This window comes from Peromyscus californicus, unplaced genomic scaffold, assembly GCF_007827085.1.
Source record: "Peromyscus californicus insignis strain IS unplaced genomic scaffold, ASM782708v3 Scaffold_15__1_contigs__length_86483966, whole genome shotgun sequence".
Lineage (NCBI taxonomy): Eukaryota > Metazoa > Chordata > Mammalia > Rodentia > Cricetidae > Peromyscus > Peromyscus californicus.
In genome coordinates this window covers 21,743,739-21,767,156 of record NW_026294447.1, presented here as the reverse complement: position 1 = coordinate 21,767,156, position 23,418 = coordinate 21,743,739, and the positions used below count along the sequence as shown (strand labels likewise).

The 23,418-nt window shown below is 46.9% G+C and overlaps 1 protein-coding gene across 1 annotated transcript in view; it reads right to left on the bottom strand.

Moving 5' to 3' along the window:
- Nubpl (NUBP iron-sulfur cluster assembly factor, mitochondrial) overlaps nucleotides 1–23,418 on the bottom strand; it is a 326,050-nt gene that overhangs the window by 24,706 nt on the left and 277,926 nt on the right. The gene's annotated exons all lie outside the window — the stretch shown is intronic.

Here is a 23,418-nt window from a genome sequence, read left to right as displayed (position 1 = left end):
AATAAAACACAAAATGCCAGAGTGCAAAAATGAACATTTCTGAAGGAACTGAAGTGTGATGTCTGTTCAGACAGGAGGATATATAACATTTTGTAACTAAAGACTTTTCTAGTCACATAGAGACTTGTGAACATGGAGGCATGGAGCTCCCTAGCAAACTGAGCTCTCCCATAATCCATCAAAACACTGCAGCCTTCCATTCCTGTGCAGAGTAAGCGGCCAGGCGTCAGCACCTCGCGCTAAGCATTCAAAGCAAGATCTCAGACTCTTCTCTGTTTTCCATGGGGACAGCAAAAGGCCGTGGAACACACTCAGGGCCTCACAACTCTATTGACGGGTTTGGAAACAGGAAGGCCCTGGCTGCGGTATTCAACCACATTAAATGACCAGCATTATCCACAGCCCTGCGACATGAGTTAATTGTGCTAGCTGAGCTTTGACGTTGGGAACGCTGGGGAAGGCTCTGCGTAATTAGGAGCTGGCCTAATGAGAAGGACTTCCCTCCCACCACATGCCCAGTTCTGGTCCTCAAAGGAGAGGGCCAGTCTGAGAAAGGGTGAGCCTCCAGGGAGATGCATTGAGAAAGAATTCTGAGGATGTGTGGTGATCTTGTTACAGCAACTTCGGGGGTAGAGAAGAGATTCCCAGGCAGGATTTAGGCCAGCACATTTGCGAGTGATAGACTAACAGAACTCTGTTGTCACAGCTGTGCACGGGGAGCTTCAGGCTCTGTGGTGGAGGAGTAAGATGTGCCTGTCTAATAAATCCTTCCTGGTCCAGTGTGAATGGCTTCCAGCTACTTACAGGACTCAATGACTGAGTATTTCATCTTAATCCATGCTCTGCAGAAACCAACATAGACATTATTAGGCTTTCCAGACTTCAGTCGTACCTCATCCAGGTTGGTTTCAAACCCTGAGGCTCACTGCAGAAATCTTTCTTATAAACATTAATAAACGACTTCCATCGTTCTTTAGAAAAGCAGAAATCAGTCTTTGCAATGTCTTGGAAAAGCCTTATGATGAGGAGAGTGTGTAGACTCTCAGCACAGCTCAGACTGGAAACAAAACCCCTCTGAGCAGAGGGCCTCACCTGCTTTCCTCTCCTAAACCGCAGGCTTCCTGAATTTCTTTTTGAGACAGGATCTCTATGTTGTCCAGACTAACCTTGAACTTACAATCCCCCTGCCTTAATCTTCAATCTGTTGGAATTACTGGCATGTGCCACCTTGCCCAGTTCATGTGTAATTTCTTGACTGTCCAAACATATCATTCTCTTTCACAAAGATCCCAGTCATCTGACTGCATCAGAATGGCCTTGCTCTCCTGCCTTCAATCCTGGGTATGATTTCCAGCATGGTCTCTTCTGTTGCCCATCTCAGTCATTCGGCTCTACTGAGGTCTGGCTGCTGAGTTGTGCTTAGAGCTCCAAGCAGATGTGGTGTTGAGACCAACCAGCCATTGAGATTCAACCATGACCAGAGCTAGAACCTCAGGATCTGCAGGAAATGTGGTCTACCATCTTTAGGGATACTTCTCAGAAGTAATCTTATTGCTATTATATGTTAATTTTTTTTTTTTTGGTTTTTTTTTTTTTTGAGACAGGGTTTCTCTGTGTAGCTTTGCGCCTTTTCCTAGAACTCACTTGGTAGCCCAGGCTGGCCTCGAACTCACAGAGATCCGCCTGGCTCTACCTCCCGAGTGCTGGGATTAAAGGCGTGCACCACCACCGCCCGGCATATGTTAATCTTATTCCCTGCTTGACAAGACTCTATATGACAGTTGGCTATAGCTAGCTGCCATGAAGGCCTCCTGCCTCCCACTCAGTGGGTGTCCTTCTGTTATCCGCATTTTTTTAAAAAAAATTGATTTTACTTTATGCCTGTATGCATATAAGTGCACCACCTGCACACGGTGCCCATGGAGGCCAGAAGAGAGTGTTGGATGCCCTGAAGCTAGAGTTGGAGGTGGCTGTGAGTCTCCTGAGCTAGATGCTGGGGACTTCACTTGGATCCTCTGCAAGAGCAGCGCATGCTCGTAACCCCTGAGCCACTCTCCAGGCCTCATCCCCCCTTCTCCCTGGTGTAGGTCTCTCTATACAAACCACAGCTGGCTGCTTCTAAATCCCTTTCTGACTAAGCTCTTGAAGGCAGGCATCCTCTCCTACTCACCCCATGTATCTCCATTGTCCCCAACAAGAGCTGAAAAGAAATGCACAAGCCTTCCAACTTTCCACTTCAGCACGTGTTTATCTCACTCTATCAGTCAAGCAGACAAATCTACTTAATTACTCCATAATTCAAAACACATTTCCCCAACTGGCCTGCGAAAAGATCATGCACTACAGCTTCCATGACGAGATCCCCACCCCCTTTTTTCTTTTTTCTTAAATTTTATCTGGCGGGGGCAGGGGAGGCTGTAAGGGCAGAAGGCAGACATGCAGGGATGGGAAATGAATGGGATCAAGATGCATAATGTAAAAGACGCAGAATAAATAAAAAGTTAAAAAAAGAAAGAAAGAAAATATCATGGCAGAATCTGCCAAACTGAATTCCTTGTAAAACCTGGAGTATTTCCCTGACATTTGGGTTTAATATTTCAATAAAAAGTAGAGACTGATCTAATTTGTGATGACCTCTTTTTTAGTGAACCCATGTCAGGACCCAATCAGTGTCTATCCCCTCTTTACATTTTAGCAATCTATCTGTTCCATGGCCCATTTTATACATTTGCTGGGACTAACATGAGTCTCATCAGCCTGTGCTTTCTAGAATTCACCTCTGAAATTCAGGGTAACAGACATTTATTCCTTGGTAGGTTCAAGGATTCTTAAAAGCAGTTCCTCGGCCATGGGTTTAAATATTTTTGTTGTCTGAAATCAATTTTTCTGACCTTAGAGACTTGAGTGCATTTAAAACAATGACCTGTTCTCAATACCCTTCACTGGAGATTCACCCACTTCTTCAGGGCATAGTGCCATGGATGACTACCAGCTCTGTGGTGACAGACTGGATACACGCACCAAAGCGCTCCTGGCAGCCATGGGCAGAAGTGGATTTACCAAGAAGCTAATGAAGCTTCGGCTGCCTTCATTTTGTATTCTTTTCTTAAAATTTGTCTTCTAAACTGTACCACTTGGATCTGCCTCTAGGCTTTATGGAAGCTCATACATTATGCTTCTCTTCTTGCAAATGTTCTCGTGGCTCTGACCAGCTTATCAAAGCAACAAATGAAAGTCATGGGAGTGTTCTCTACACCTACCAAGAGACTGACACCACCCTTCACCAAGTTGCTTCTTCTTTTGTTTTCCTACAATATGGGGACATTAATCCTTATTTTAGTGTTAGCTGACACTCATTGTTGACTGACTACGAGTATACCCTGCCTAGTAATCTGGTAAATAAAAGTGAGTATTTCTTCACATCCATGCACAGAGTCACACTGGCAGAATGAGTAGTCTCCATGAAGGAAGGTATCTAATTAGCAAGTCCAGAATAGAGGAAATAAGACTTGCTGCCACCGCCAGGAGAGCTGGCTTCTGAACGCGTGTCAGGAAGCAGCAGAAGGCTGAGTGCATCCTTTAATCCCTGGGAGTTTTAGTTTCCTCATCTGGAAAATAGAGATGGCAACACCGCCTCACAGAGACGCCGTGAAAAGTGAGATCCTACTTACTAAAATGCCTTGTGAACTTTGGAAGTCATTTCTAGATGGAGGTGTTTCTGTCCCCCTGGAACTACAAAATTATACTCAACTAACACAGTTTTGTATATGCCATTGGGAGGCATGAGGGTCAGGAGCCAAAACTTCGGTGAATAAGGGTGCAGATATCAAATGCTGTAACAGGTATATCATCAGTTTAAAAAAAAAAAAAAACGAGTACAACACCCAGTTTTAAAGGTGTTCAGGCCACAGCCTTGCTGTTTGCACACAGCAGATCCTGGGTTACACTGGTGTCCCTGGTCCTTAGACTAGTTACCTTTCCCTGTCTTCTCCATGCACGTTCCTACAATTCCTTCTTTAATGGGTTGTACTGTTGTTGCCCACCCTCCAACCCAGGAAAATATATCGAGATTTGTAAAGCGCTTACACCTGAAGTTCTAATTATGCCTCTTGCTTGCTTCTGACTTGGGGGGCGGGGGGGATGCTCCTTCAACCAGAGAAAGAGCCTTGGAAAACAGTCGCAGGTTTCCAGAAGATTTGAGAAGTCTTCACACCCCTGGGCAATTTCTGAGCACTCGGCTTGCAGGACGATCTGTTGGGTTGGGAAGCTGTGTCTGGACTTTTCTTAGCTCAGTTGAACAGCAATTTAAACATAGCTTCCTCTCCTTACAATCTGTTGTTTTACAAGCAAGGCCTCATTTCACCAAGCCCCACACACAGTGGCGCTTCGCAATAGAGACAACTGCGTTCATTACCTCCAGCCCCAACTCTCAGTTCCGACAGGAATCCTGCTTCAGCTCATTATCTCCAGAGCTCCAGCTTCATCAGTCTCCATTAGGAGGTACCCTGCCTTGCTGCCGAGAGGCAGGGAGAGTGAGCGACTCAGTTCCCCGGCACAGGTACTGCTGCCCACAGCTGCCTCCTTGCCAAGCACCACTCTGGATTTCACTGGGCAGAAGCCCACCTTCCTCATCTGAAGGATGTCTGCTGTTCTGAAGTAGCCCTCTGACATCCTGAGACAGCAGTCACCCCTCCTCTACCTTGCATTGGTATTTATAACTTTTCATTCCCCCCCATGGAGGAATGGAAGTTTTCCTCACCTCATATAACCTTGGGCCCCCCATATGATTGAGCCTGAGTGTTCAACTCACTATGTGAAGCATCCATCCCTCCCCTTCTGTGAGCCCATGGCTTTGAAAGAAAAGGAGGAAATGAAGAAATCCAGATCAACTATATGCAGAAGGAAGAGGAAGGAAAGAAAATAAACCGAAAGGTATGGTGTTGTCTGTGGCATCAGGGGATGGGCGGGCAGTGGGGGCATTGGACAGTGAACCAGGAACCTTCCAAAGAGGGCAGACTGCAGGCCTGTGGGCCTGGGACATGCCTGTAACCACTACAAAAGCCCCCCCCTCAACCCTACTTTCATGTAACAATCAAGAAGATAAAATTAAATTCATCTATGCTTATGGCTCAGTAGGGTCCCCTCGAACTTCCACTCTTATCAATTTCCCTTCTCTAAATTGGCTAAGACAAGTTTAAAAACAACCAAAAGCAGGAAATATGTCAGAGCCCTGCCAGGAGAACCAGTGTGGGAGTGTGAGCCGCAGAAAGGCACGTGGGCCTCACAGCCGGTCTACCACGGGGGGGGGGCTCCCCTGCCCGGCATCTGCAAATCTTTAGCTACTACCGTTGAAGGACAGAGTCAGGAACCAGAACTGCAGAACTCACACACAGACCACCGCAGCAGCAGGCACCTTTCTCACAGACACAGAGGCCTTCATTCCCAGCAAGGAGTCCTGGTCTGTTGGGGTGACCTGCTCACAGACCACTGGGGTACCCAGTAACTTCACATGGGAGGGAGGGGAGGCCAGAGAGGAAGCTTCTAGCCATCTGCTTCGGCTCCTCCAACCCTCAGTGAGAATGACTCTCCGGTGTGGCTGCCTCTGTCTTCCAGAGCACACTGGGGTGGGCTTCCCTTCATACCTCTCCACCCGCCGCCATTGTTCCTGAACAATTTCTTCTCCCAAACCACGTTCTCCTGGTGCTTCATCTCAGCAGGAGCCTCTGGAGAACCTAAGACATCCTGGAGATCTCTGAGGGTGTGAGGAGGTAGATAGAGAAGAAACACAGATAGCCTGGTACAGGGACTGGAAAGGGGGCTTCTTCCAGGTCCCATGTCTTATAATAATAAAAGGTGTGTGTGTGTGTGTGTGTGTGTGTGTGTGTGTGTGTGTGTGTGTGTGCTCACATGTAGGTGTATGCTTTCCCCTTCTTTGATAAGGATTGCACTGTGTGTCTTTCACACATTAGCAACATAACTAAGGAGCAGTGTTATTTTATCCTAAAATGTGTTTTCTTTATATTATTCTAACTTTAGTAAATGGCAAAATAGCTTTGACAGGAAATAAAATAAGTGAAAACACAGTTTAAAGAAAATGGCACCGTGTGAGCCTCTAGTGAAGGGAGAGAGAGAGAGAGAGAGAGAGAGAGAGAGAGAGAGAGAGAGAGAGAGAGAGAGAGAGGCGAAAGCAAGCTAGACCGGGGAGGCACCTCCCCGTGGGCTCAGTCTGTCCCGCCCTGAGCCATGCAGGCTGCAGGCCAGCCCTGTGCAGGGTTTGGTGTGTCCCTGCCTCCCTGCTGTTAATGCATTTAACCCATGCTGCAACCTCTAAGTAGATCTCATCACCACTCTCATTTTACATCAGGAAACTGAGACACCGTTTGAGACATATAACAACAATCCCCCCCCCCAACACTTTGATTTTTTCACTAAAAATGCACATTGCTGTTATGAGGATCAAATGAACTGTGTGTGTAAACATTCTGACAATTCCAAGGCACCAACATTATCTTCACATTGTAATTATTATCAATGGGCTGGGTTAATAGCTGCTTTCAGGGCCAGGGACTGGTAGGTCTCAAACCCTGACAAACACATCAAAGCGGACCTGGCTGCCAGGTTCTCCCAGCCTCCCTCAGTCCCTACTTGTTACAGAGTATGGCTGGCATACCCTGCCCCTTCCCCTAAATTTCTCCAGCCCAGGGGTTGAGCCGCAGCTCTCTTCCATAAATAATCCAGGCATTTTGGTTACCCGGCCCTTTTGTCTACACGTTACCCTCCTGGCCTCTGGGTCTCCTGGTCTCCCGGCTCTCCCATCTCCTCTCTCCCTCTCCTCACATGGCCCAGCTCAGAGTCATGTCCACTCTGGACTCTTCCCTGATGTCTCTCTGCCTCTGGCTATGTTCTCCCTCATATGTGCATTAAACCTTCTCCACCATACCTAGGAGCAGTTACGTCCTTCCTTTTTTATTTTTTTTCATTCGGGACCAGCTTTGTTAGGGCCTTTCCTCGGAACTCTCACAGAACAACGAGGTCATATTTGGGGCCTGCGAGGCAGTGAGGTTTGTTTGCCTGGAGTTCACTAGTTCCCTCTGCTTGCGGTCACAGCCTTCATCCGAATTCGATACCTTTCTCCTACTTCCTGGTCACACCTGCAGGACCGGCAGGGAGGCTCCCGGGGTGCTCCAGGAGGCCCAGGAGAGGCTCTGCCCTGAGCTACTGCTAAATCAAATTGTGTCTCCTAAAAAGCATGGAAAAATCCTGACCCCACCACCAGCAAATGGGATCTTATTTGGAAATGGGGTCTTTGAAGATACCCACCCCAGCCCTTGATAAGAGGGCAGGGTACCCTCCCAGCCCACTCCCTTGTCAAAGCTGGGGGTCGGGGAGGGGGTGCCCAGTCTAGACAACCAATCTGCAGACTGGCCTGGTTCGGGGAGGAACAGGACCATCACATTTTCTTACACAATGGGAAGCTGTAGTGGGTACTGCTTGGAAAGTTCACATAGAGCTGCCACCCGCCTGCCATTTTAGGATGCACACAAAATGAGAAAGCAGAGGAAAGAAAGCTGGGCAAGCAAACGCAAGTAGATTGGAGAGAAGAAAGCGGGTGTGTGTGTGTGTGTGTGTGTGTGTGTGTCTAGGTGTGTGGGGGTGGGTGGGTAGAGTTGTACTTTCCTGAGCCAGGCCTCCCTGGGTCCCTGCCAAGTGTACCTTTTAGTAACTGTCCCTCCTATCCCCCCTGGCAATCCATTCTTCTTCTTGTGCCTAACCTGACCTGGGTATGGTGGTCTGTGCACAGTGGAACAATGGCTTCGACATTTTATTCAGCCCACTTTTCCTGGTCTCTTGTCTGAATCTGAGAAACGGGGGAGTAGGTTAGTTAAAATCTTAAATCGGATTCATCTAAAAGCTCCACAATATTAGGCGTAAGATGAAACTGCTGTGGAACCCTGGGACAAAGAGGAACCCCCCCACCCCCACCCCAGAGGGAGAAAGGCAGGGGCAGAGCAAGACATGGCAGTGTTGATGGGCATGAAGACTGCCAGGGCCTCAGGTCCGACCCCCAGAGCCTGAGGATCAGTTTACCCTTTTCCAGGAATGGAGACTGATCTAGAGCAACACATATTTTACCAAGATTACGCTATCAGCAGCGAACAAGACTAGAAGAGAGGAAACAGTGAGGCTGTTCAGGAACCAGCCACGAGGTGGTGGTCAGATGGAGAGCACCTCTAAGGCCCGAAGAGGGATGGATGAGGAGGGGTCCTAACGGTGATATGTAAGTGAACTTGACAGGTGCGAGAGGAGAGGGGAGCACACACGCCAATGTGGAGACTGTCCTGCAGAGGCAAGGCCCTGGCCCTCATCACACCAAGAATGACTTCCGGAGATGTGAGACAAAGGTCCCCAGGGTGGGCCTCTCCCTGCTGCTGAGAGCACAAGCCACCCCTACCCCCAACAGCAGGACTTTTCTAGAGGCCGCTGTTGGCCTGGAGCCTCACACCAGAGCCCTGTGTTTACACAGTCAAGAGAATTGAATCTCACATAATCATATATGTGACAAAGGCCTCAGCTATAAGCAACGTTAATGAAGACAAATGCATCGGCCAAACTCTTCAGGCTAGGCAGCCTCTCCCAGGGCCCTGCCTGCATGCCGGGAGGCTGCTCCGAGGGGGGGATGGGCTGGCTCTGACTCTGCCTGATGGAGATGTATGAGATGCCTCTAGGCCTGGGCCTCCCAGCCTGACCCAGGCAGGCAGTCATAGAGGTGTGGAGGGCATTTTGAGATTCTAAGAGCACATTTGCACACTTTCATCTTAAGGCAACCATGCATGCATTGGGGAGTTGGTTGCAAGGGTATAAGGGTGTTAAGTAAACAAACTCTCTACATCCTGGTGGTGGCTGGTGGGGAAGACAGCTATTGGAATTTTAATTTCAGCTAGGCAGTGAGTAACCACACCCTATGAAGCATTTTACTGAGCGCCATGAATCGGTTGTGCGTACAGCTCTTAGCTAAATGTCCTTCTACCCTTTAGGGTCTCTTGTGTCATCCTTCCCGTCCACTTCTCTTTGTGACAGATTAGAAAACATTCAGCATTGAGACTTTCACTCCGATCTCTCCTGAGAGGATCAAAGTTGATCAAAAGAGGCAGACATTTGTAAATCAAGCTGCCTCGTTTCAGAGCTGTGGGACTACTATGACCGAGTGGCAAGATGGACAGCCAGCAGGCTGCACCTCAACAGGCCACGTCTGATGCTCAGAACCATTCAGACAATCTCCAGAAGTAGAAAGACAGCAGTCCCAAGGGTTTCCAGAAATCGGACATGAAAATCCACCCAGTTACCAGGCAGCATTCACACCCAGCTGCAGGGAGAACAGGGCCATCACTTAGGCATTTGCTCCATGCAGTTCAAGAGACTGCATGAACGATAACCTCCTGGTCCCTAGGGGTAGCTCCAACGGGGCAGGAGAAAGGGCAACTTTCCGGAGTCTGCATGAAGGATTCTTAGAAGTTTCCTGACGCAAATGAAAGAAGCCAGTATCATTAGGTCAACATGAAGGAGTTGGAACCTAATTAGTCAGTGTAGAGATGGGATCGGCGGATGGCCCCGTAACAGTGGAATGAAAACTTGGCAAGTCAGTAAAAGGCTTGAATTCAGAGTGTGAAATAACACCAGGTCTCTTGCTCTGTGGAAGAAATCGCAGTGACTCAGTAAAAGAAAGTAAGTTAGGGGACAGATCCACCATCACCAGCAATCTCCTGCAGGGGATTTTCTCTTAATGGACACAGATGGACTCTTCCATTCCCGGGAAGGAAGTGAACAGAAAACATACATATGTTCTAATAATGCGAAGCAGGCCAATATTAGGATCCGTGTGTACAGGAGAAATGAACAATACAAATAACACACTTGGGCAAACACGTTTCCAGCATCAACAGAGTGACTATGAGTCAGGAAGACTGAAGGGAAAACAGTGTAGGCATTGTTGAGTACGACTTAGACCGCAGCCACATCCACTTAGTGGAGGCAGAAAGAGGCTTGTCACCTGGGGCTCATCTCTCACTCCAATTTCCTCTTCTAAGACAGAGGGTTGGGCTAGATGAACTCCAAGGTCCCTAGGGCCCAAAGATGCTACTGTTTGTTATGATTTCCCAAGAGGTTCCCGGTCATCATTCGCCCAAAGCTGGTCAACACGGTGCTGCAGGAGGGTCCAGGACTGGGCATCCTAAACCAGGGCTGGGTTTTACTTCCCTCATGCATGTCGTAGGACTTACCAGATTCTCAGAACCTAATAAAATGATATCACTTCATTTTGGACCTAACATAACATTTTATTACCACCACGGTGGCCACTGTCTCCTGGTGGGTCAAAAACCCCTTGGACGATGAAGCTGGAAAGCACCGGATTTGGATTCCTGTTGTACTGCTAGGTGGTTGAATGATTCTAGACTGGTCACTTTCACGCTGTAGAATATTAAGTAGCCACTGGGAAGAATGAGGTGGCCATGCAGGAACCCACATGGAAAGATGGCCACAGTCGGGTAATTAAAAGTTTAAAAGTAAACGGCAAGGCTGGGGCGATGTCTCAGTAAAGTTCTTGCTACACTATCAAGAGGCTCAGAGTTCAAACACCAGAACTCACACGAGAAAGCTAGGTGCAGTTGCACACACTTACACTCCCAGCTCTGGGGAGGCAAGGACAGGTGCATCCCTGGGGCTCAGTGGCCTGGGACTCAATGGCCAGACAGCCTACCCTAGCAGGTGAGGTCCAGGCCAAGGGAGAGACTCTGCCTCAAAGGGCAAGGTGCATGTGCCTGAGGAACATCATCTGTTGATGTTGACCTCTGGCCTACACACACACACACACACACACACACACACACACACACACACACACACACACACATATTTTTAATAAGGTAAATGGCAGACAAGAGCCCAAAGCTCCAAGTTATCTATTGATAAACAAGTAGAAAAAGTGTAATGTACACAACCAACTGAATATTTTCCAATCCTGAAAGAAAGAAACCCTGACACATCCTACAAGGATGAACCATGATGGTATCAGCCAGTCACAAACAGTCACAAGCATTTCACATATACGGAGCACCTAGAACACTCAGATTCATAGAGTTAGAATGCAGCACTCCGCTGGTCAAGGGCTGGGTCATATTAGTGTGCAATGGGTACAGTTTCAGTTTGAGAAGATGAGAACCACTGTGGGGATGGATGGAGGTGATGTTTGCACGAGGTGGATGTAGCTAACGCCACTGAACCATACACTTGAAAGGATGAAAATGGTAAGTTTTATGCTACATATATATGTATATATGTATATATATATTAATATATATTTGCTACATGTAAAAAGGTAAGCAGCAGAACAGAATGTCCGCCATCAAACTGTGGTCCTGAACAGCAGCATCTCATTCAACAGAACCTTGTTAGAAACAGATTGTCAAGCAGGAGGATCCAGCAACCCTGAACCTGATGCTGTGGGGACGGACCATGCATCCGGAGTTTTAGCCGGTCTCCTGCATTCTGAAGAGTTTTAAGATCTTGAGGACCACTGTGTCAGGCACTATTTCTGAAACTTTACTGCACATTCAAACCACCTAGGAAGACGTTAAAATTCCCACTTCCCAGATCATACTCCATGTCCAAATACATCAGCATCACTGGGGCAGCGGGGGAGGTGGGGGAGGGGCCCAAAGTCCAGGGCCAGCCCTTGCATTTCACAGCACTATCATTTATAACAAGGTGCAACCGGAGATCACACCACTGTGAAGGCAAATGTCTGCCTGCTGCCAGCCACTTCTCCCAGAGCTACAGGCCTCACACAGGGAGGGAACGGCTGCTTCCTGAAGCCACTGAGAGGAGAGCAGCCAACAAGGAACCGGACACTTTCATTCCTTCTCCGTTATGTTAAACTCAGGACTGTCAACGAGGTTTTCAAACGCGGTAGCATAGTCCAGACATTCACATTTAATAAGCTGAAAGTTCTATCGCATGTGTAAAGTTTTCAAAGCAAGCACCAGGTTTCCAGCTATTCTAATCACAAGATGACAGCAGGTTTAATTTTTTTTAAATAATAAAATATTTTAAAGTCTCATTTAATCCAGTGCTGTGGGATGTTCTGTATGGCAAATGTGTTGCTCTGATTGGTCAATAAATAAAACACTGATTGGCCATTGGCTAGGCAGGAAGTGTAGGCGGGACAAGGAGGAGAATAAAGCTGGAAAGTGGAAGGCTGAGTCTGAGAGACACTGCCAGCCGCCACGATGAGAAACAGCATGTGAAGATGCTGGTAAGCCATGAGCCATGTGGCAAGGTATAGATTTATAGAAATGGATTAATTTAAGCTATAAGAACAGTTAGCAAGAAGCCTGCCACAGCCATACAGTTTGTAACCAATATAAGTCTCTGTGTTTACTTGGTCGGGTCTGAGCAGCTGTGGGGACTGGTGGGTGAGAGAGATTTGTCCTGATTGTGGGCCAGGCAGGAAAACTCTAGCTACAAATGGCGTCCAACATGGTGGCAAGAGTTTCCACCTAAAAACTGAGAAAAAAGATTCTAAAACAGAGCTAAAAACAGTTCCTAATTGTCTCTCTCAATTGAGTGGCAGCTGCTGGTTTGAGCTACTGGTGGGTTCCTAGCATGCGTGCTTGACCTGCGGTATGGCGGGAATGAGGCCTCTGCAAGTGACACATTAAGTTGCATGGTGAATTTAGCCTTTGCTAGTACAAAACAAAAAAAGAGGTTTCTGGGCTACACACTGCTTGGATAAAAGCATAGACCCACAATAGCTCCCAGAGCTGGCGGAAAACGTACTACCGCCATGTTGGGAAGCTGAGGTGGGCGGAGCCAGCAGCCACAGCTGCTACAGTTTAAAACAATAGATTCAAAATAAGACAGATTCAGATGTAATAGTTTACAATGTGTGTAAAATATACATAGGCTTGAAAGAGACAAAAAAGGTGATATATACAGTTATATAAACAAATACATCGTTTTAAAAAATAAAGTCTTTAAAGAGACAGTAAAATTAATATAAAAAATAAGCCACATGAAGATGAATATTACACAGAGAATCTGGATTGTGTTGTCTTTGGGATTTTTAACTGCAGAAAAACATTTAATTGTAAAAGATGTTGAGTTAAACCAATATGTATATTCTAAAGATACCTTCACTTCAAAATTTGGATATAAGGATGTGTTGCTTTGGAAAGGAGATTCCGCTTTTGTTCCCACAGAAAGCCAAAGGCTATGGATTTGTTCCAGATTAAGATACATCAGGTTTGACCAGCCAAGACCCCCTGAAAGGTCTCTGATGACACCATGGCCCAGATGATCCAACATCCAGAATGGTTTGAAGTCAACTGGCTCAGACAATACAGCCTCATGGACTATTCCATAATCCTAAAATTTTCTTTGTGTTCCCATAAGATACAGCGCCCCCCTCCAGCAGGAAGTAGTAAGAGAAGCTACACCCAAATTCCCAAATTATATGTAATTTTACTTTGTTAAGGTTAAAACCTTCCTTTTTGAAAAAAAAAGAAAAGGGGAAGTGCTGTGGAATGTTCTGTATGGCAAATGTGTTGCTCTGATTGGTCAATAAATAAAACACTGATTGGCCATTGGCCAGGCAGGAAGTGTAGGCGGGACAAGGAGGAGAATAAAGCTGGGAAGTGGAAGGCTGAGTCAGAGAGACACGGCCAGCCGCCACGATGAGAAACAGCATGTGAAGATGCTGGTAAGCCATGAGCCATGTGGCAAGGTATAGATTTATAGAAATGGATTAATTTAAGCTGTAAGAACAGTTAGCAAGAAGCCTGCCACGGCCTTACAGTTTGTAACCAATATAAGTCTCTGTGTTTACTTGGTCGGGTCTGAGCAGCTGTGGGGACTGGTGGGTGAGAGAGATTTGTCCTGACTGTGGGCCAGGCAGGAAAACTCTAGCTACAATCCAGGCTGGTCTTGAACTCACTATGCAGCTGAGGATGAACTTGAACTCCTGACCTTTCTGTCTCTATCTCCTAGTGCTGGGATTACACCATGTCCAGTTTTATGTGGTGCTGGGGACTGAACTCAGCTTTATGCATGCTAGGCAGGCGCTGGACTATACTCTCAGCCCCGGCAGAGTTAATTTTTAAAACACATAGATCTGGTATCAAAGTTGGGCATAACTTGAAAGCTGCTGGCCATGTCCTTCCTTCAGTTAATACAGCTGTGGAGATGAGCTGACACATTTGAAGCCTTTTGTGGGTATATTCCTGGATACCCTCCCTTGCCATGCTTCTGTGACAGTCCATGAGAACCCCTGGAAAGCATTTCTAGTTGTGGTCCCAGGAACAGCGGGGATGGTCAGGCTCCCACAGTGTATCCATGCCCAAGGACATTGCAGCAGCCTACCTGAGTGGGCTCCAGGGCAGGAAAGCCACAGCACTATTGATGTTCGGGGGCAATATGGCCTCCACACACAGTCAGTCCCTGTGCCACAGCTGCCACCCTCCTGGCTTCTAGACCTACTTTGTCCTCAACGCATGCTTGGCCACCAGCAACAAAAAAACAAAACAGTGACAATCACTCTCACCATATTTTAAGGTCTAGATGGGGAGCAGGAGGGACTGGGGTGACCTCATTTGTAGCACCTCACAAATGCAGGTGTATAAAAGCTCCAAAGCCCCTGCCCCACAGACTTGATGTTATAGTAGACTTCGGGAAGCAAAGAGTCACTATAGACTGAATAGCAGTCACTGCCCGAGTGGCAGGTGCCCCAGGAACGAGCTGCAGTTGGCCCCAGAAGAACAGGTTCTTCTGCAGGTGGACTCTGAACACTCGGATTCATGGACTGTCAGCTGTTAAGGCCCAGGGCACAGTCTATGGTGTTCAAGCAGGGCTGGTGACCTGCACTCACAGGACAGAGGCGTTGGGGCGAGGAGGGGACAGAGAAGAAACAACAGCTGTCCTTGTTTACATGGGCTCCGAGTCATCGTCCATTTATGACCTTTCTATTTCCTGGAAATGCAGCCCTAAACCTCATCTGCTCTCCTTCCCTCCACCTAGAGGAGTGACAGAGGCTCCAGGGAATAAGGGCCACACCCAGGCACAATGGGGAGAGCCTGGGGCTCAAAGTCCAGGGCCAGCCCTTCCAGCTCACAGGCAGCAAGATCAGCCATCACTCTATCTCACTGCCCTCTCTCTGGGTCAGTAGGCCCCAGGGCTCTCCAGCCTATGGAAAACATGGAACAGGAAAAAAGAGGAGAATGAGAACATGGGCTGCCAGTCCACAGCCCTGGCATTAGGGTGACAACACTTGGAAGGATGCCAGACATCTGGAGCCTTGATTCTTCCTCATCTCCCCAGCCAAGATTCAGATCAACATATTCTGGACTCTTTCTATCCCATTTGTCCCATGCTTTAAATTACCCAGAACTGGGGCTGCATTATTTTGTTGAAAAATCCAAGTTGCAATGCAAGGCATGCATTCTCATAACCGGATTTCTAAAGCCTAGAAACGCAGACAGTGTGGACTTAGTCTGGCTGCATGCCATTTACTCCAGCCCACGTGATAAATCCACAGCAACATGCCTGTCCCTTTGCAGTGCACAGGAGACACGCAAGCCCAGGTACCTCAGCAGGGCCCCTCTGGAGCCAGACAGTAGAGGAATAATTTAGGGAAACTAAGGTGTACATGGAGAGTCTGGGGCAGCTTGTAGAAAAGTCCTGTAAGAAGGTAAGCCTCAGGCATAGACCAGAGCCCCGGAACAAGCCTATGATAACAGTAATAACATTTGCAATAACACTTATCATTGCTTGTTCCTATGTGCTGTGCACGGTTCTCATACTACCCATGGCTGTACTGGGGACCGAATCTCTGGAAAACCACCCTCCCTCCACGGTAGCCCTCAGACAGGCCCCTGGAGGACGGTCTCTTTCCCTCTGCTGGTTCTCTGACAGACACATTTTAACTCTCCAACTTCAACGTTCTAGTTCAAATCTTGGGCAGCTGGAGGCCGGGATCTGCTTCTGCCTACCATTGATAGATACTGTCTACTTTAAGGAGTAGCCAGCCCCCAATAGCTGCCAATAAATGAGCCAAGATTCTGGAGAAATGTGGCAAGGAGTGGCTGTGTAAGACCTGGGGGGTAAAAACTGTTAGCTAGTGGGTCAGTTGAGAAGGGTCTCTCGGTTTGTAAAAACACAAAATGTTAAAAGTCCTAAATGAAAACAATGATGTCGCTGCCTTTAGAAAACAACTTGTCCTGGATACCTTCAGAAAGCACATGTCCTGTGTCTGCATAAGCGCTCTTCAACATGAGTAATTTTCTAAGGAGTGTGTCCCGAGGGAGTAAGGGAACGGAGTAAAAATAGCACTGCGTGGCTGTTGACTGCCCTGGTGGCCGCATTAAGCACAGGGTGTCCAGAGAATCACTGCATTGTCACACGTTGCCTTCATAACAAATTCTTCAGGGAGGCGTATCACTGCAGATGAGGAAATGGAGGCTGGGGACACTCAAACGGTTCTTATTGACAGCAGGGCCTGGTTAGAACCAAGTTTGCCTGACTCTGAAATCACAAAGAATGCACAAAGCTTTCTCGTAAAGTTGCGATGGTCTTCAAAGACACACTGCAGGATTCCTTTCAGCTAGGGTTTTCAACTCCCGACATGTTCTTCCTTTTTCTCATCTTCTCCCCCCACCCCACCTCAGTTCAGTCAGAATGAGTTTTAGATGTAACTCAACTGCGTCTTAGTTACTTCTCTATTGCCGTGAAGAGACAGCATGGCCAAGGCAACTGATAAAATAAAGTATTTAATTGGGGACTTGCTTACAGTTCCAGATGGTTAGTCCATGACCATGGTGGGGAACATGGCAGCAGCAGGCAGGCATGGTGCTGGAGCAGTAGCTGAGAGCTCACAACTTGAGACACAACCACTAGGCAGAGCAAGAGTAACTGGGAATGGAGTAGGCTTTTGAACCTCAAAACCTAACCCCACTGCTATACCTCCTCCAACAAGGCCACACCTCCTAGTCCTTCCCAAACAGTTCCACCAACTGGGACCACGTATTCAAATATATGAGCCTGTGAGAGTCAGTCTATTCAAACCATCACAAGTTGCAGAGAGTCTATTAGACATTTGGAGACAGCCCAGTTGGGAATCTGTGGATGAGAACCACTTCTGGACCTATGCTCCAAACAGCACAGCTCAATTATACAGATTCAAACACCTGTACTGATCCAAACTGGCCATCACCTAACGCTACCACGTCTGGCCTGCAGGTGTCCCAGCTGTAGTGTGACTGTGCAGGAGTGCCTCGAGAGAGCTTCCACCAGCTTCCTGAAGCTCTAGTGGGTTAATCTGTGCCCAGGGTCATCACTGGAACTAGCAGGTCTGGCAAATGTAGTACTTCAGCCTGCGCTGCTCAAATTGGTCCCTTATGTGAGGGAGGACCCGGAGCTGCAAGCAATTAGCACCCACTTCGTGAGACTAGGGAGAATGATCAAGAGAACAGACGTTCACAAGGACTATTTCTGTCCATTCGGAAAGATGGTATGTTGTGTGCATGGTTTAAAAAAAATACTTCAGATATGTTCTTAAAGCGTACATTTTTAATTGGAGTTCTAAATATTATTCCAGGAAAAGCAGTATAGTCCCTTTCACATCAGAAGGAGAGCTGTAAATAAACTAAAAACCTGCTGGAACCCTCATTGAAGAATTAACGCAGTGATGAACTTGTGTATTAGTGCAAATTTATCAAACTGACAATCACAACTTTGATCAGTCATGGAATCTCAGTACTCAAAAACCCTCCCAAATAGAGGATGAACAAAGGAACAAGGGGTAGGAAGTAGCATGTACGGAGGTTGAAGGCTCTGCTTGGGTTCAAAGCTCTGCTTTGTTTTTTGGTGGCAGCATAAGCCAGGATGATGGACCGGATCCACAGTGGCTACTGTCCTCATTGCTGTGACCAGACACACACCTAACATGAAGCAACTTAGGACAGGAAAGCTGTATTCGAGTTCATCTGTCATGGTGGGAGGGCATGGTGGTGGAGAGTGAGGTGACTGGTGTCCTCGTTTCTGCAGTCACGAAGCAGAGACAGATGAAGGTGGACGCCCTGTTTGCTTTCTCCTTGGTTAAACCTTCCTGGAAATCCCCTTACATGCACGGCTAGAATGTTCCGGGTGGTAACGGTGGCAATGAACCATCACATTGTTTTACCTTTGTAAAATAGGGACTTGCCACATGAGGTTACCCCAAGTCATAAGGGAGACGGTCCACAGGAAGAGTGTGGGATACCATACGATGCCCAGGACTTCAGCACCCAGGAAATTGTAGCTCCCTAGAAAAGGGAGCCCCCAAATAGAAGCCAACACTGCTGACATTGTAGTCTTCCTCTTCTTTTCTGCCCATGGAAGAAAAAAAACAAACTGTAGGATCCTAAGCACTCAGGTCACCAAGGAGAACAGCTTGATGCCCACAATCGACTCTGAAAAACTGACCTCCCTTGAAGGGAATTGTATTTTAGCTAAAAATGAAGTCAAACCTTGTATGAGAGCTACGGTCTGTCTCCTTTTACTATGCATAAGGTATGGGACCTGCCCTTATGTGCGTTTTTTGTAGCCAGTTGTTGGAGAAAACTGATTTTTCCTTTGTGAATGATTATCAACTGGAGATTTAGGGACAGAGGCTTGTGTCCACTTCCCCTCTGGTTCTGGGATCATCTGGCTTAGACCTGTGCAGCCCCCCATGCATGCTGCCCCAGCCTCTGTGAGTTCTTATGTGTGTTGGTCCTGTTGTGTTCAGAAGGCCTTGTTTCCTTGGTGCCCTCCATCCCCACTGACTCTTACACTCTTTCTGCCTCCTCTTCTGCCGAGTTCCCTAAGCTGAAGGGGAGGGATCTGATGGAGACATCTCATTTAGGACTAAGTGTTCCAAGGTTTCTCATTCTCTATACACTGTCCAGCAGTGGTTCTCTGTATCTGTTCCCATCTGCTGCAGAGGGGAGTTTTTCTGGTAATGACTGAGCAAGACAACGATCTATGAATATAACAGAATGTCACTTTATTCTTTGCAGTCGGTTATCTCTATCAAACCCAGAGCTCCCCGACATGGTGAGTCTCTTCAGCTAGCTTGCTCTGGGCATCCTCTGTGTCTACTTTCTGAGGCTAGAATTTGTTGTGTTACAAGACTTTTCCTAGGGAGACATCATACACACACACACACACACACACACACACACACACACACACACACACACACACACAAACCACATCTACTCGCCCCAGATAGGGAGCCCATGACATCAAAATACAGGTACCACCAAAGTCCAACTTGGTGAACTAATAAGTTTTATTGGGGTTACTTACAGGAGTATAGATTTGGGGTTACTACAGGAGCAGAGAAGATTCAAAGATAGCTACATCACCAAAGCCCATCCCAGCACCGGTGAAAGCTCAGAAAATCTGGGAACATGGAGAACACCGAACTGCGGGCTGCTTGGCAGGTAGGAGAGTGTCCTTTCCATGTGTCTCAGTTGGTAGAAACTTCTTCTAGACAGTGTTGTTGGCCTCTACTTCTTCTGAGTCTTCTTTGCCTCTTGGTTTTTCTGAGAGTGACTCCAGAAGCTTGGCAGTTTACTCTTGGGAAGGAGCCTAGTGAATCTCGTCAGTTTCAGGGACTTCCTGGAGCTATTTTTAGTTGTTTGCCTTCCTGTTTAAGGAACTTCCCCACAGGATGCAATGTTTCAATCTCAGAGGAAACTGAATTCTAGATAAACCACTATGCCCCTACCTGACGCTTCCTTGGGCTCTGGGGGGCTGGACTCCAGTCCTGTTTCTTGAGTAGCAAGTACTTTAACTGCAGAGCAGTCTTCTGAGCCCCCTCCAAGGGCCTTGATGCCAATCTGCTCAAGGTTTAGAATGCTGGAAAAATTCCTGACCAAAAGTTGAGCTTAGATACAGAATCTGAGTTGTAGCAATTGTGACGGGAAATGTTTTAAATTGAGATACAGCTCTACATTCATTACATCTCTATTACAAACCTTATGCTTTTTCATTATGTTGGGAGACAGACTGCAGAGTAGTGGGAGAATGACAAGTTCCAGGACAGAACAAATCCTGTAGCCATTGGTCTTTGAGGCGTGTCTCAGAGCCCAGGCTGGCCTTGATCTGACTATGTGGTTGAAGATGACCTTGAACTCTTGATTCTCCTCCCACCTCGCAAGTGCTGGGATTACATGTGCGTCTCACCTTTCTCAACTCTGATGCTGTTTTTCTTCTAGAATCTTGGACCAAAGCCATGTTCTCTTTGACCTGCAGTTTTCTCACACGTAAGTTGCTGTGATGGGCTAGTACAGGACCAGCCACACAGTTGATGCCCACTGCGGACCTTTCTTTCACATTTGTGATCTTAAAAAGCAGCTCTAGTCTCTGAACAGAAAACATAGGTCATACTAGTTGACTCAATATACTGTGCCAGTGGGACACAAGACCAAGATGGAGGAAGAGAGCATTCGCTATTCAGCACCTGAACTATGGACATGGTATTTGTTAGGGAAGTCTGCCTGGAATTATAGTTTCCAGACTCCATAGTGCATTAGAGACAGCTGTACTTCAAGGGAGAGACAAGTGTCTCCATTCTATTTCTTCAATGAGCTAGTTCCCCCTCCCTGCCTCTGGCAAATCATTTAACATTTAACCTGTTATCCCTGACTCCAAATCTGCAGATCAGGGGTTTTGAGTGACCAGCATCCAAAGGCCTTACAGCTCCCCAGACTCCATGTTCCTTTAGTTTGGATCATGTCCCACCTTACAATGTTTGGCCATGCTCTACTTCCAAGCCACAGGGCCTTGCTCCATATCTTCTACTTCAGTTAACGGCTTCATCTAAACAGAGACTGTGCTAACAGAACTCCAGTGGCCAACCTGACAGCTGTCACAGCTTCACCTTCTGCTTACTCAGAGATCAGCTGAGGCCATGTTTGCTGGCAGCAAATGGATCTGCTGCGAAGATAAGATTTTACCGTGAAGATGAGATTTCCAATGAGCTTAAAGCAGTGAAAATGCTCTAAAGACTGTTTTCGGCTAACGGATGCCGCATGAATTAAAAGCATGGATCCAGCCTCCTACACATCCTCAGGTTTTTGTATGCCGTGGCTGAGAGGAACGTCCCTTAATGCTTCAACTGAATTCCTCTCTCACTAGAAACATTTTTGTCCAAACAGAAAAAATAATGGGGATGGGGGGAGGCACGCAACATGCCAATCATAGCCTCTCTACTCAAACCAGGACAAGGGCCTTGGCATTCTAGACTAAGACCTCACAAATGGTGCCTGTGATTCACCACACCAATTGCTTCTGTGGGTTTTGCACCCAGTAGATCAGGAGCTCTCCAAAGCCAGAGACGATATTTCATTCATATCTGGAACAGGTACACTGTAGATGCTTATATACCTTTCTAAGAATACAATGCTAAAATACCACAGACTGGGGAGCTTAATACATTTATTGTCTCACAGGCAAAAGAAAAGACTTAAAGTTTGAGACCAAGCTGTTGCAGGGTTGATGTCTCCTGAGTTCTCTTTCTGTGGCTTGCAGGTAGAGGCCTTCTCTCTGTTCCTGGCCACAGTCTCCTGTGTGAGTCTGTCTAAATCTCACCGTTTTATGAGGTCACAGCAGCCAGATGGAGTGAGGAACCCGCTGTATTCATTTTGTTAAGTGTCCCTTTAAACACTCTGCCTCTAAATAGCCATGTTTTAACCACTCAGGGCTAGCTAGGCCTTTTCCATAGGAACCCTGGCAGCAGGGATGGTGTGGAGTCATAGTTCAGCTATAATATTGCTCAGGACAGTAAGTTTTATGTGACTGTTGGGTAGACGGTAGTATAAGAAATGATGGGTAGAGAGATAAACAGCCAAGTTACCATCAAATAATTAATTGAGTGAATTTGTAGGCTAAATAATACTAATATATAAATAAATAATAATATATAAAACCGTGTGTGGGTAAATATGTGAGTGTATGTATACGTGCATGTGTGTAGTAACATCTCAAGAATCTTTTTTTTTTTTTTTTTTTTGGTTTTTTTGAGACAGGGTTTCTCTGTGTAGCTTTGCGCCTTTCCTGGAACTCACTTGGTAGCCCAGGCTGGCCTCGAACTCACAGAGATCCGCCTGGCTCTGCCTCCCGAGTGCTGGGATTAAAGGCGTGCGCCACCACCGCCCGGCTCATCTCAAGAATCTTAAGTTACATATTTTAATCCAGGCTTATACTTTTAAGCATTAACAAATTCTATTAAGCTGACAAAAAAAAAAAAAAAAAAAGACAACTAGTCACATTCTGGCTCACCAATGGCATTTCCCTGTCCTAATCATTCCCATCCGTAAGGACTTCCTGTAGCTCAAGTATCGTCTACCTTCGCACAAATACTTACGTTCTTAAAACCTTCACATTTCAGAAAGAGCGTGGTTTTAGGTAGATCCGTTGCCTGGCATTTTATTCTTTATTTGCTTCTAACTGAAGCTTGTCAATATTTAGCTTCTAGGTTGCCTCAGTACTTTGACTCTGCTCTACAACCTTTGCCCTTATGAAGGGCTGGGGGGATGGCTCGGTACATAAAGCTGCACAAACAGGAGAACCAAAGTTCAGGTCTCGCACTCAGGGAGCGGTGGCTGGGCATGGCGCCTGCCAGTAGTTCCAGCCTCAGCAGGCTGGCACAGGGATCCTCGGAGCAAGCCGGCTCGTGAGACTAGCCAAATCTCAGGTTCTGATTTGGATTGAAAGATCCTGTCTCAAAGAATAGTGTGAAGAGTGGTTGAGAGAGAGTCCAGTATCAACCCCAAGCCTTTACAGGCACATGGACATCCGCATGTATACACACAAACATGCACACACACAGACATATCACATACATGCACATGGACATCCGCATGTACACACAAGTACAAACGTGCACACACAGACATATCACATACATGCACATGGACATCCGCATGTATACACACAGACATGCACACACAGACATATCACATACATGCACATGGACATCCGCATGTACACACAGGTACAAACGTGCACACACAGACATATCACATACATGCACATGGACATCCGAATGTATACACACAAACATGCACACACAGACATATCACATACATGCACATGGACATCCGCATATACACACAGGTACAAACGTGCACACACAGACATATCACATACATACACATGGACATCCGAATGTATACACACAAACATGCACACACACAGACATATCACATACATGCACATGGACATCCGCATGTACACACAAGTACAAACATGCACACACAGACATATCACATACATGCACATGGACATCCGCATGTACACACAGGTACAAACGTGCACACACAGACATATCACATACATGCA